Source organism: Schistocerca americana, chromosome 11 (genome assembly GCF_021461395.2).
Source record: "Schistocerca americana isolate TAMUIC-IGC-003095 chromosome 11, iqSchAmer2.1, whole genome shotgun sequence".
NCBI lineage: Eukaryota > Metazoa > Arthropoda > Insecta > Orthoptera > Acrididae > Schistocerca > Schistocerca americana.
In genome coordinates, this window is record NC_060129.1 from 106,351,409 (window position 1) to 106,364,487 (window position 13,079).

The 13,079-nt window shown below is 47.8% G+C and overlaps 1 protein-coding gene across 1 annotated transcript in view; it reads left to right on the forward strand.

Moving 5' to 3' along the window:
* Positions 1–5,665: 5,665 nt before the first annotated feature.
* Positions 5,666–13,079, forward strand: part of LOC124553325 (serine/threonine-protein phosphatase 6 regulatory ankyrin repeat subunit C-like) — a 61,922-nt gene continuing 54,508 nt past the window's right edge. The window contains exon 1 of the mRNA XM_047127203.1: positions 5,666–5,789. The gene's annotated coding sequence lies outside the window, so the exon portion shown is untranslated. The remainder of the gene's footprint in view (positions 5,790–13,079) is intronic.

The following is a 13,079-nucleotide window of genomic DNA, read 5'->3' on the forward strand; positions in this document are numbered from 1 at the left end:
CGAAAGTGTAAGCTGTCATCAAGGCTAAAGGGGGGCCAACACCCAAAGGAATTCCAGCATTACCGATGGAGGGCGCCGCGAACTTGTAAGTCATTATGAACCGGGTGTCTGGATAGTTTTGATCAGATACAGTACGCAGTGAAAGGTTATTCACATTAAGTACAGAAACAAGAAGGTGGTTATAAGTGTCGAGAATGGAGAGAGACAGGATTGAAAACAATCGCCGCTTCTATTGAGTCTGTACGTGGAGCAAGCTTTGAAGTAAAATCAGGAGATATTTTGGAAGGTAATTAAAGTTCAGGGTAAAAGAAATAAAAACATTTAAGTATGGTTACGACATCCTAATGTTATAAGGCTTGCGAAGGACTTGGAAGAGCACTTGGAATAAATGGATAGCGACTTGATGATATATTATAAGATGAACATCGAGATTAGTAATCAACGACAGTTAAGTATGGCAGAATTACATGAGGCAGTGCCATGGTAATCCGATTAGGAAATGAGACACTAAAAGTAGTAGATACTATACTGTTTGGACAGCAAAATAACTGAGGAAGACTGTAGTGCAGAGGATATTCAGTGTAGAGTGACAATAGCAAGGATAGCAACACTGAAGAAGAAGTGTTTGTTAAGGTGTAATATCAGTTTAAGTGTTAGGGAGTATGACATGTAGATATTTGTTTGGCAGTAAATCGTGGATGATTAGCAGATCAGACAATAAGTGAATATAAGGTTTTACAGCATGGTTCTATTTTAAAAAATGTTGAAGGTACGATGGACTGAATAACAAATGAAGAAGATAGAAGAGACAGACAAAAATTTGTACCAAGGCAGGGATTTGAAATGAGGATCCTGCGCACTTCGGAGAAGCAGTAACCACTGCGCCACGCTGGCTCAATGGCTTTGCACAACTTCACAGACTATCCTAGAGCACCTCCCTACCCAAACCAAATCCATATTCACACCTGAGGCCGTTTGGTAGGAATGGGAACTTTAATTGAACATTGAGGCATGCAAGGGTAGTGCACACTGTTCTGCAAACCCACTGTAGCAGGGTGCCGTACTAACCAGCACATCTGCCTAGTGTTCAGGCCAGGCAGGTTCAGATCCCAGCCTTGGTATGAATTTTCATTTCTCCCTCCAGTCTACATACACACACACACACACACACACACACACACACACATATATATATATATATATATATATATATATATATATATATATATATACTCCTGGAAATGGAAAAAAGAACACATTGACATCGGTGTGTCAGACCCACCATACTTGCTCCGGACACTACGAGAGGGCTGTACAAGCAATGATCACACGCACGGCACAGCGGACACACCAGGAACCGCGGTGTTGGCCGTCGAATGGCGCTAGCTGCGCAGCATTTGTGCACCGCCGCCGTCAGTGTCAGCCAGTTTGCCGTGGCATACGGAGCTCCATCGCAGTCTTTAACACTGGTAGCATGCCGTGACAGCGTGGACGTGAACCGTATGTGCAGTTGACGGACTTTGACCGAGGGCGTATAGTGGGCATGCGGGAGGCCGGGTGGACGTACCGCCGAATTGCTCAACACGTAGGGCGTGAGGTCTCCACAGTACATCGATGTTGTCGCCAGTGGTCGGCGGAAGGTGCACGTGCTCGTCGACCTGGGACCGGACCGCAGCGACGCACGGATGCACGCCAAGACCGTAGGATCCTACGCAGTGCCGTAGGGGACCGCACCGCCACTTCCCAGCAAATTAGGGACACTGTTGCTCCTGGGGTATCGGCGAGGACCATTCGCAACCGTCTCCATGAAGCTGGGCTACGGTCCCGCACACCGTTAGGCCGTCTTCCGCTCACGCCCCAACATCGTGCAGCCCGCCTCCAGTGGTGTCGCGACAGGCGTGAATGGAGGGACGAATGGAGACGTGTCGTCTTCAGCGATGAGAGTCGCTTCTGCCTTGGTGCCAATGAGGGTCGTATGCGTGTTTGGCGCCGTGCAGGTGAGCGCCACAATCAGGACTGCATACGACCGAGGCACACAGGGCCAACACCCGGCATCATGGTGTGGGGAGCGATCTCCTACACTGGCCGTACACCACTGGTGATCGTCGAGGGGACACTGAATAGTGCACGGTACATCCAAACCGTCATCGAACCCATCGTTCTACCATTCCTAGACCGGCAAGGGAACTTGCTGTTCCAACAGGACAATGCACGTCCGCATGTATCCCGTGCCACCCAACGTGCTCTAGAAGGTGTAAGTCAACTACCCTGGCCAGCAAGATCTCCGGATCTGTCCCCCATTGAGCATGTTTGGGACTGGATGAAGCGTCGTCTCACGCGGTCTTAACGTCCAGCACGAACGCTGGTCCAACTGAGGCGCCAGGTGGAAATGGCATGGCAAGCCGTTCCACAGGACTACATCCAGCATCTCTACGATCGTCTCCATGGGAGAATAGCAGTCTGCATTGCTGCGAAAGGTGGATATACACTGTACTAGTGCCGACATTGTGCATGCTGTGTTGCCTGTGTCTATGTGCCTGTGGTTCTGTCAGTGTGATCATGTGATGTATCTGACCCCAGGAATGTGTCAATAAAGTTTTCTCTTCCTGGGACAATGAATTCACGGTGTTCTTATTTCAATTTCCAGGAGTGTATATATATATATTTTACACAGATGTTTCAGACTTGAAGAGATCTCTGGAACCATATACTTTCATTTGATTAGGTGACGAAGTACTTAACGGAATTGAGGGAAAGGAAATTTATGACGCAACTTGAGTAAAGGAAGAAGCTAGTTGATAGGAGACGTCTTGATACAATAATGAATTGTCGATTTCATTGTGGAAAGATACGTGGTCAATGATGGTAAGAGTTGTGGAAGGAGACAGAGGCTTCAGCAAAGTAAGTACGTTGAAATGGATATAGATTGCTGTGGTTATACAGAAATTAAAAGACTGACGACCTCATCAGAAACAATCAAGGGAAGTATGAGGTAGGACTACAACTTGAATAAAGGTGGCTGATTTGAGTGTATACCAAAGAGGACTGCCCAACGTGTCTTAACGCTCACTTCCATGTAATGCGACGTGGGGACAGTGATCGTAACAAGCAAGACGAGTGTCACACCTCGTTAATGACAGCAGGCATCAAACCTTTTATTAATTGCTGCTGTCACTGTGTGTCTGGCCATTTCGACAAGTTTGCGAGTGAACTTTGCGAAGAGAACCGTATACAATGGCCATTTAGCGCTAGTAGACAGCAGCACACGAGACTGCAGGTCTTCAGCTGTGCCAGACAGCACAGGAACAGGGCAGTAGCCGGCTGGAGGTGTGCCGTTTGGCCCGACGTATCACAGGTCTGCTCCCTCGTCAGATGACGCGAGGCCCTGAGTGCACCGAAGAAGCAACGAGGCGTTCTGCCCGGTACGTGTGGAGGCTGCAGTTCACGCTGGAAGCGGCTCAGTCAGCTTTCGCGGTGTTTCGTGTACCGTCACTCAGGCCCGTTCATTCAGGTTACCGTGAACGTGGACCACCGTGTGTACTTTCGTACAGTCTCGGTATCCAGGTGTTGCCGTTACTGAGCCGTGATTTCCTGCCTGCGATGCTCTTGGCAGGATAGTTTCCCTGTCGAAGTAACGCACTTTGCGGCGTCCAGGTTGGCCAGCGCCCTCTAGTTAGGACGGCCGCGGCTCTGGAGGAGAGGCGGCAGCGACAGGGGGAAGGAGGCAGCGCGCGGGGCGCCGCGAGCAGCCGGCCGGCGCTCCGTGTACTGCGGGGACGCACCGTGCTGACACACGGGCGCCTGGGTGTGGCGGCGAGCGCAACTGGAATGGAGAAGCAGTCACCGGCCAACACAGGCTCTGCTTGAGAGCCGGGTCTGTCTGGAATCCTGAGCAGAGCGCGGGGATTTACCCTGGCGTGCAAGTTAACGGCGATCTCCTGGACTAACTTTAAATGGTGAGCCATTTGTTGTAGAACTTTAGAATGTCGTTGCTCCGTGTAGCCTCTTTGATTTTCGCTAGTCATTCCTTAAACCACTTGGACGTGGGTTCGGGATATCAGGTACTGCAAGTCCATCTAACTGCCCTGGTTCCGTTGCCTTACGAGTGTGGCCGATAATTGACGATTCCTTGTTTTATTACGGTTGCTAATTCGTTAAGTGGTCAGTTTTATGAATCAAAGTTTATTGTCAGTATAAAACTTCAGCCACCAATTTAAGTCGGAATCGCCAACTTCCTTGTCGCTTTCAACTATAACAGTTACAACTTTGCACCGTCAAACGACGCTTTGGTATTTAAGGTTGTGTGCGGATTGTCGGATCATTATCATCTTGAACTGGTTGTGGTTTGTAAATTTATCAAGTGAAATTTGACATCAGTCGAGATTGTGTAATCAACTATTGCTTTAACAGTAACTGCAATTGACACACTACAACTTGTAACATCTCCTCCTGCGTTTGGAGCTATCCAGTGCTCGGCTGTTAGTTTTAGTATTTTCGTGAACAGTGTATTAATACTGGGCCTGTGTGTTCTAGAAGCCGTTTTTGGCGTGCGCGGGTCCTCCTGCGTGACGTTCTGACTTGGGCTCTCGAGCACGGAATTCACACGCGCGGCCATCGAGAATGTGCTGATTGATGTGTAAATCTTTCAGGCTATCATAACATCATATTCCAGAACGTTTTCCATAATAGTTAAATCACGTATTTATGAGACCTTGCTGTTTGAGTATTCTTCTTGAAACCAAATACCTTTTACAAATTGTAATTTTTCATATTCACAGGTCACTAGTGAACTCAGATCTGTAGTTATGATACGGTTATATTTGTGTAAAGTAATTTTTTATGAATTTAAAGTTATGGCCATGTGGCTGTTTCTCTTTAAAATTATGTTCTGAATTATTCTCATTGTTTTATACAATTGAATAAACGCTGTAGATCATCCCAATTTGCAAATCCTAATTAAACACTGTGTTGTTAACAGTGCTCTGTTTTAATTATCGTTTTGAAAATAAATTCTTGTGTCCACAAATGAGATCAGCATTCCACTCCAGAAGCCCATGTACCCTGCTTACCACTTACTTTTGCACTTCCTGCTGAGCGTACTTAGACACTCCCGTTTGGATAGATGCCAACAGCCACATTCACAGGACTGAATGGACACGTCCCCCTCTTGACAAACGCTCAGGAACGCGATCACATATTAATAGCCCCACTAAATAAATGGATCTTAGTCCCATAGAAATGCGAGTCTGTGAGTTCCTGGGACAGCGTGTGATCGCAGCTCACCACCGACAACTAGCTCTAGAGATGTAGTCATCATTTGGTGTATATCATACGAAATCCTTGAACTTCATTAGTCGCCGAATGGAGGCCACTGCCAAGGGCACACGCAATGTTGACGGTATTTGCATCCTCAGGGCGTGCCTCTCAGGGAATGGGCTGGAACGGGCTCTGATGTGAGCAGGTACCTGGCTAACACGGAGTCGTTTTGGAAGATGCCGCGAGGTCAGAATGGGCAGCAGAGCGGTTGCCATAGTTATCACGTGCCCTTGAGGTCAGTGCTGCGAGGCGTTACGCAACAACGCTTCCAATGTCGGATGTCAGGAAAGTTTGACGACGCTTGGAGGGGGGGGTGAGAGGGGGAGGGGTTGTGGAGCAGAGGGCAGACTGCGGATACAGTAGGTGGGACGTGTCAGCCGAGTCCAGCAGTGGCCAAGATAAGGATAAAAGGCTGTCTTCGCGACAGCCCACTACACTGGCTGCAGTGGCACAGAGCAGAACTCACACATCTGGTAAGTCTCTACGTGTTTCTTCCAGCACTGTGGCGGAGTGCTCAGCGTATCACTTTCCTCAACTTGACGGTCTCCTGCTCTCAATGGTACCCCCCTCAAAAACGGTACCTACGACCTATAGCGCAATAGCTCTTGATATGCATTCCGTCATCGGTTCACGTCATCTACGCATTTAAGCAGCTACTGATTCTTACGGCATAGTCTACGTAATGGCGTCACTAGCCGCACTAATTATTGGTATATGTTGTATGCCGTCGAAACAGATTCACGAAAGCATTGTACTTTCGATACAAACTTGTCAGATCGGGCAATAGAAGTAGTAGAGATCTGCTGGAATACGGCTGTACAGGCCTAATTTACAGGGTGATTCACGAAGATATGAAAATACTTTAATATGTTACGCTACGTTTAAAACTAAAGAAAAAAGTTCATAGGTCCGCTAATGTTTAGTTACAGAGTTGCCTGAAATTTAGAAACTTCGCTAATATGAAGCCATCGCAAATCTATAGATGGTTAAAGTAAACCATGATTTAAATTTATTTTGTTGTTATTGGTCTGGCGAATCTAGCAAAACATGTCCCATATGCGTATCTACAGTAGTTTTCCAGAACATCCAGAGAAGCAAAGGCATAATTTCGTAAAATTTTGAATTTATTAACTACCTGGTCTAATATGTTCTTTAAATTCCAGACAACTGCACAAAGTTTTCAACGGAAGTTGTAGAGAATTTAATTTTGGAAAATTTATGGTAAAAGCGTTATCTGAAACCATATGAATGTGTCACATAATTTGGTTTTATGTATACCACAGCACACGTGAATTCGTGTTAAACCGAAAAAAAAAACAAAGCTCACTGTTAAGAAACTTGTACAAAGTACATACAATTTCGCAATACAATCACAATCACAGTAAATGTTCAAAAACGTCTCCACCGTGTTCAGTGCATTTAGCTGCACGTGTACAGATTTTGTTGCTCGTTTCAGTTTCACAGGGTTGTTCTTAATTTCTTCTATTGCATTCATAATGCGACCGAGTCGTGCCTCACGTGTATTGATTTTGTCATTATAATCATTGTCTTTCACCCATCCCCATACACAAAATCCGTTGGTGTTATATCGGGAAATCTGGGTGGCCACAGACGTGTAGCACCACCACCAATCCATCTGGGAAAAATGTTCATTTAATTGTGCAGTAACTCCGTTGGCGAAATGTGGAGGCATGCCGTCATGTTGAAAATACATTTGAATTTGCGTAGCAAGCAGAGTATCTTCGAGTAAGTGGGGCATTTCTTCTTGAAGGAATTGTAAGTACGACCCGCCAGTTAGACGTCCTGGGAAAATGAATGGTCCAATAAAGTGTTTATACCATCTCGAGTAAACTGTGCCTCATCAGAAAATAAAACGTATTTGTGTAACTGTCAATTAGTTTTTAACCAGTTGCACAACTCCAAGCGGAGGGCTGGATCTCCCGGATAACTGATGCACTTTTTGTTTATGGCAGAGACACACATTATTTTACTTCATTGTACACCATACCTTACATTGTGAAATGCCTAATACTTGAGAGATACGCCGTGTACTGTACACAGGCTAAGTTGAACAGCATCCACAATATCCTCATAATCGTCTTCACGTATCGAGCTCTCGTACTGATTATGAAAGCTAGGTAGAGAACATGTCTCCCGTAACATCGAAATGCTCCATTAATGATTCGTCCATTTCGAAGCCATCGAGTTGAATAACGTACGCCATATTCGTTAATTTCAGCTGTATCATTGCCATAACATTTTCCATAAATAAACACCATAGTGGCGTATTCCTACGTCGTAAATTTGAAAGGCATTCCTATTTCATAAATAATCTACAAACTACAACAGTTACTATGTGGTTTTACTTAAATACACTGTTCTTATTGTGTTCTTTCACTGAACAGTACAGAAAACTAACTCGTTTCAAGGTTAGGGAACGTCTGCAACAACTCACTAAAGGTAGCCAACAATGATACACACGTTTCTACATTCTTAATGAAAAATAAACAAATTTACTTGTATTACAACCTTTCCTTCTCTGGACGATACACTGCAGATACACGTCTGGGACATGTTTTATTATATTCAGCACACCAGTAATAACAAAATAAGTCGAAATCGTGTTTTACTTTAACCTCTTAAAGTTGTGCGATATCTTCATAATATCGAAGTTGCTAAATTTCTGGTAAAACCTTTTATTACCCGTAACTCCGTAACTGAACAATTGCGGACCTATGTTTATAAGACCTTTTTTTCTATATTGTTACATGTAGAAAGACATACTAAAATATTTACATATCTCCGTGAATCACCCTGGATAGAAGATGTATTTGCGATGTGGGCCAGCTTGAGACATTCAGTATTGATAACTGACCCAACATGCAAATTCTTGAGCTTTGTTTTCGAACGTCGGACGTCATTAAAGTTTGACAACGGTGCGGGAGGAGGCTTCATATCAAAGGCCCCAGGTATGTACCACCAGTTTCTGACGTTGGACCTCTTCTCGCCAGGATACCTGCTGCATCTGACGAAGGTTTTGCCCCCCGTAGATGCCTAATGGACTTGGGAGAGCGCACCAGACTTCTCTGCAAAGACGTTATGCACTGCAGTGAATGTGACACTCGCAATATTGAAGACATTCTGCTGGACAAAACGTAAAATGTGATTAAAAGTGTCTGGACACCTGGCTCAAAATAACATACAAGTTCGTGGCCTCTCCATCTGTAATGCTGGAATTCAATATGGTGCTGGCCCACCCTTAGCCTTGATGACAGCTAACCCTCTCGCAGACATACGTTGAATCAGGTGCTGGAAGGTTTCTTGGGAATGACAGCCAATTCTTCATGGAGTGATGCACTGAGGAGAGGTATCGATGTCGGTAGGTGAGGCCTGGCACGGCGTTCCAAAACATAGCTAAGGTGTTCTATAGGATTCAGGTCAGGACTCTGTGTAGGCCAGTTCGTTACAGGGATGTTATTGTCGTTTAATCTCTCCGCCACTGGCAGTGCATTATGAACAGGGGCTCGATCTTGCTGAAAGATGCAGTCGCCATTACCGAATTGCTCTTCAACAGCGAGAAGCAATGAAATATTTAAAATATATATATAGGCCTGTGCTGTGGTAGTGCCACGCTAAACAACAAGGTGCGCAGCCCCCTCTATGAAAAACAAGACCACACCATAACACCACCGCCTCAGAATTTTACTGTCGGCACTACACACGCCGGCAGATGACGTTCACTAGGAATTTACCACACCCAGACCCTGACATCTGATCTCCACATTATCTGCTTTGAGTCGTCACTCCACACAACGTTTTTCCACTGTTCAATCTTCCAACGTTTACACTCCTTACACCAAGCGAGGCGTCGTTAGACATTTACCGGTGTGATGTGTGGCTTATGAGCAGCCGCTCGACCACGAAACCCAAGTTTTCTCACCGCCCACCTAAGTCATAGTACTTGCAGTGGATCGTACTGCAGTTTGAAATTCCTGTATGAAGATCTGGGAAGATTTCTGTTTATTATACATTACGACCCTCTTCAACTCTACGCGCTCTCTGTAAGTCAACAGAAGAAATCGGCCTGTACGCTATTGTGCTGTATCACATTGGAAACAGTGGACCTAGTGATATTTAGGATTGTGGACATCTTGCGTGCAGGCGTATGACACATGTGACACCCAATGACCGGGCCACATTCGAAGTCTATGAGTTTCGCAGAGCGCCCATTCTGCTATCTCACGGTGACTAATGACTACAGAGGTCGGTCATATGGAGTTCCTGGCAGTAGGTAGCAGAACAATTTACACAATATGAAAAACATATGTTTATGGGGGTGTCCCGATACCTTTGTTCACGTAGTGTATGTCTATGATCTCCCATTAAATCACTGGACCCATTTCACCGAAACATGGCAAACAAACAAACTACATGACAGTACGAGCATCATCACTGCTTGTCTTGTAGCCTTCCAGCTCGACAGGAGTGGGAATAGGGACAATATCGTACACTCCTGGAAATGGAAAAAAGAACACATTGACACCGGTGTGTCAGACCCACCATACTTGCTCCGGATACTGCGAGAGGGCTGTACAAGCAATGATCACACGCACGGCACAGCGGACACACCAGGAACCGCGGTGTTGGCCGTCGAATGGCGCTAGCTGCGCAGCATTTGTGCACCGCCGCCGTCAGTGTCAGCCAGTTTGCCGTGGCATACGGAGCTCCATCGCAGTCTTTAACACTGGTAGCATGCCGCGACAGCGTGGACGTGAACCGTATGTGCAGTTGACGGACTTTGAGCGAGGGCGTATAGTGGGCGTGCGGGAGGCCGGGTGGACGTACCGCCGAATTGCTCAATACGTGGGGCGTGAGGTCTCCACAGTACATCGATGTTGTCGCCAGTGGTCGGCGGAAGGTGCACGTGCCCGTCGACCTGGGACCGGACCACAGCGACGCACGGATGCATGCCAAGACCGTAGGATCCTACGCAGTGCCGTAGGGGACCGCACCGCCACTTCCCAGCAAATTAGGGACACTGTTGCTCCTGGGGTATCGGCGAGGACCATTCGCAACCGTCTCCATGAAGCTGGGCTACGGTCCCGCGCACCGTTAGGCCGTCTTCCGCTCACGCCCCAACATCGTGCAGTCCGCCTCCAGTGGTGTCGCGACAGGCGTGAATGGAGGGACGAATGGAGACGTGTCGTCCTCAGCGATGAGAGTCGCTTCTGTATTTTGTCAGCCCATGCCATATTGGCTGAGCCGTATAATAGGCAAGTTGTGTTTAAGTAGTAGTGGCTGGCCTTAGGAACCTGCTTTACTGTGAAGCCTACTAACCGAGAGTACGAAATGATTTAACAGTGGGTAGGCTGTTCTGAACGATAGTGTGTTGGGTTCAAGTAGAACCGACCTGCTTTATCGATCTTCTTTGCATGACAGGAGCAGTGATTGGTTTCAAGCCCCTGATGTGTAAGCTGCACTTCACAATACGTATGTGGTGGGAATATTATCAGCCTGCTTTATCGACATGTTTAGTGGGGGCTACATTTGTGAGTGGGCATGGCTGAGGAACGTTGAAATACACTCCTGGAAATTGAAATAAGAACACCGTGAATTCATTGTCCCAGGAAGGGGGAAACTTTATTGACACATTCCTGGGGTCAGATACATCACATGATCACACTGACAGAACCACAGGCACATAGACACAGGCAACAGAGCATGCACAATGTCGGCACTAGTACAGTATCCACCTTTCGCAGCAATGCAGGCTGCTATTCTCCCATGGAGACGATCGTAGAGATGCTGGATGTAGTCCTGTGGAACGGCTTGCCATGCCATTTCCACCTGGTGCCTCAGTTGGACCAGCGTTCGTGCTGGACGTGCAGACCGCGTGAGACGACGCTTCATCCAGTCCCAAACATGCTCAATGGGGGACAGATCCAGAGATCTTGCTGCTGGCCAGGATAGTTGACTTACACCTTCTAGAGCACGTTGGGTGGCACGGGATACATGCGGACGTGCATTGTCCTGTTGGAACAGCAAGTTCCCTTGCCGGTCTAGGAATGGTAGAACGATGGGTTCGATGACGGTTTGGATGTACCGTGCACTATTCAGTGTCCCCTCGACGATCACCAGTGGTGTACGGCCAGTGTAGGAGATCGCTCCCCACACCATGATGCCGGGTGTTGGCTCTGTGTGCCTCGGTCGTATGCAGTCCTGATTGTGGCGCTCACCTGCACGGCGCCAAACACGCATACGACCATCATTGGCACCAAGGCAGAAGTGACTCTCATCGCTGAAGACGACACGTCTCCATTCGTCCCTCCATTCACGCCTGTCGCGACACCACTGGAGGCGGGCTGCACGATGTTGGGGCGTGAGCGGAAGACGGCCTAACGGTGTGTGGGACCGTAGCCCAGCTTCATGGAGACGGTTGCGAATGGCCCTCGCCGATACCCCAGGAGCAACAGTGTCCCTAATTTGCTGGGAAGTGACGGTGCGGTCCCCTACGGCACTGCGTAGGATCCTACGGTCTTGGCGTGCATCCGTGCGTCGCTGCGGTCCGGTCCCAGGTCGACGGGCACGTGCACCTTCCGCCGACCACTGGCGACAACATCGATGTACTGTGGAGACCTCACGCCCCACGTGTTGAGCAATTCGGCGGTACGTCCACCCGGCCTCCTGCATGCCCACTATATGCCCTCGCTCAAAGTCCGTCAACTGCACATACGATTCATGTCCGCGCTTGCGCGGCATGCTACCAGTGTTAAAGACTGCGATGGAGCTCCGTATGCCACGGCAAACTGGCTGACACTGACGGCGGCGGTGCACAAATGCTGCGCAGCTAGCGCCATTCGACGGCCAACATCGCGGTTCCTGGTGTGTCCGCTGTGCCGTGCGTGTGATCATTGCTTGTACAGCCCTCTCGCAGTATCCGGAGCAAGTATGGTGGGTCTGACACACCGGTGTCAATGTGTTATTTTTTCCATTTCCAGGAGTGTAGATAGAGGAGGTGATAGACTGAGGTAGGGACCAGGAAATGATGGACAGGGTAAGTGGAGGCAGGGGGAGATGATAGGAGGTGATGGACCGAGAGAGGAGGGGCAGGAGAAAACATAAAGGGAGATGGGTGTGGGAGGAAATGAACACTGATAGGCTGGGAGTAGAAGATGAATGAGGAGAGTGGACTACAGTAGATAGGTGGGAGAGATGGGCAGGACGAGAGGAACAAAGATAGGGGAAGAAGAGATGGTTAAAAATGGCTCTAAGCAATATGGGACTTAACATCTGAGGTCATCAGTCCCTTAGACATAGAACTACTTAAACCAAACTAACCTAAGGACATCATACACATCCATGACCAAGGCAGGATACGAACCTGCGACCGAAGCAGCCCTGTAGTTCCAGAATGGAGTGCCTAGAACTGCTCGGCCACAATGGTCAGCGAAGAAGAGATGGGTTTGGAGAAGAGGGAGATGAGGACAGAAAGGTAGAGAGGTGTAGGTGATGATGGAAAGAGAAATGGTGGCAGAAGGAGATGGATAAGAGAAAGAGGCCAGGAGGATATGGACAGGGAAGGATTGAAGATGCGAAGGGAGAGGGTGCGAGGAAATGGATATAGAGTGGGGGCAGATTTAAATGAAATAACAGATTGGGGGCAGGAAGAGATGGAGAGGGAGAGTGAGGAGAGGCTGTTGACAAAGTGGGGTGGAGGATATGGACAGTGAGAGAAGGGGAAGGAGAAAATGGAGAGAAGGGGT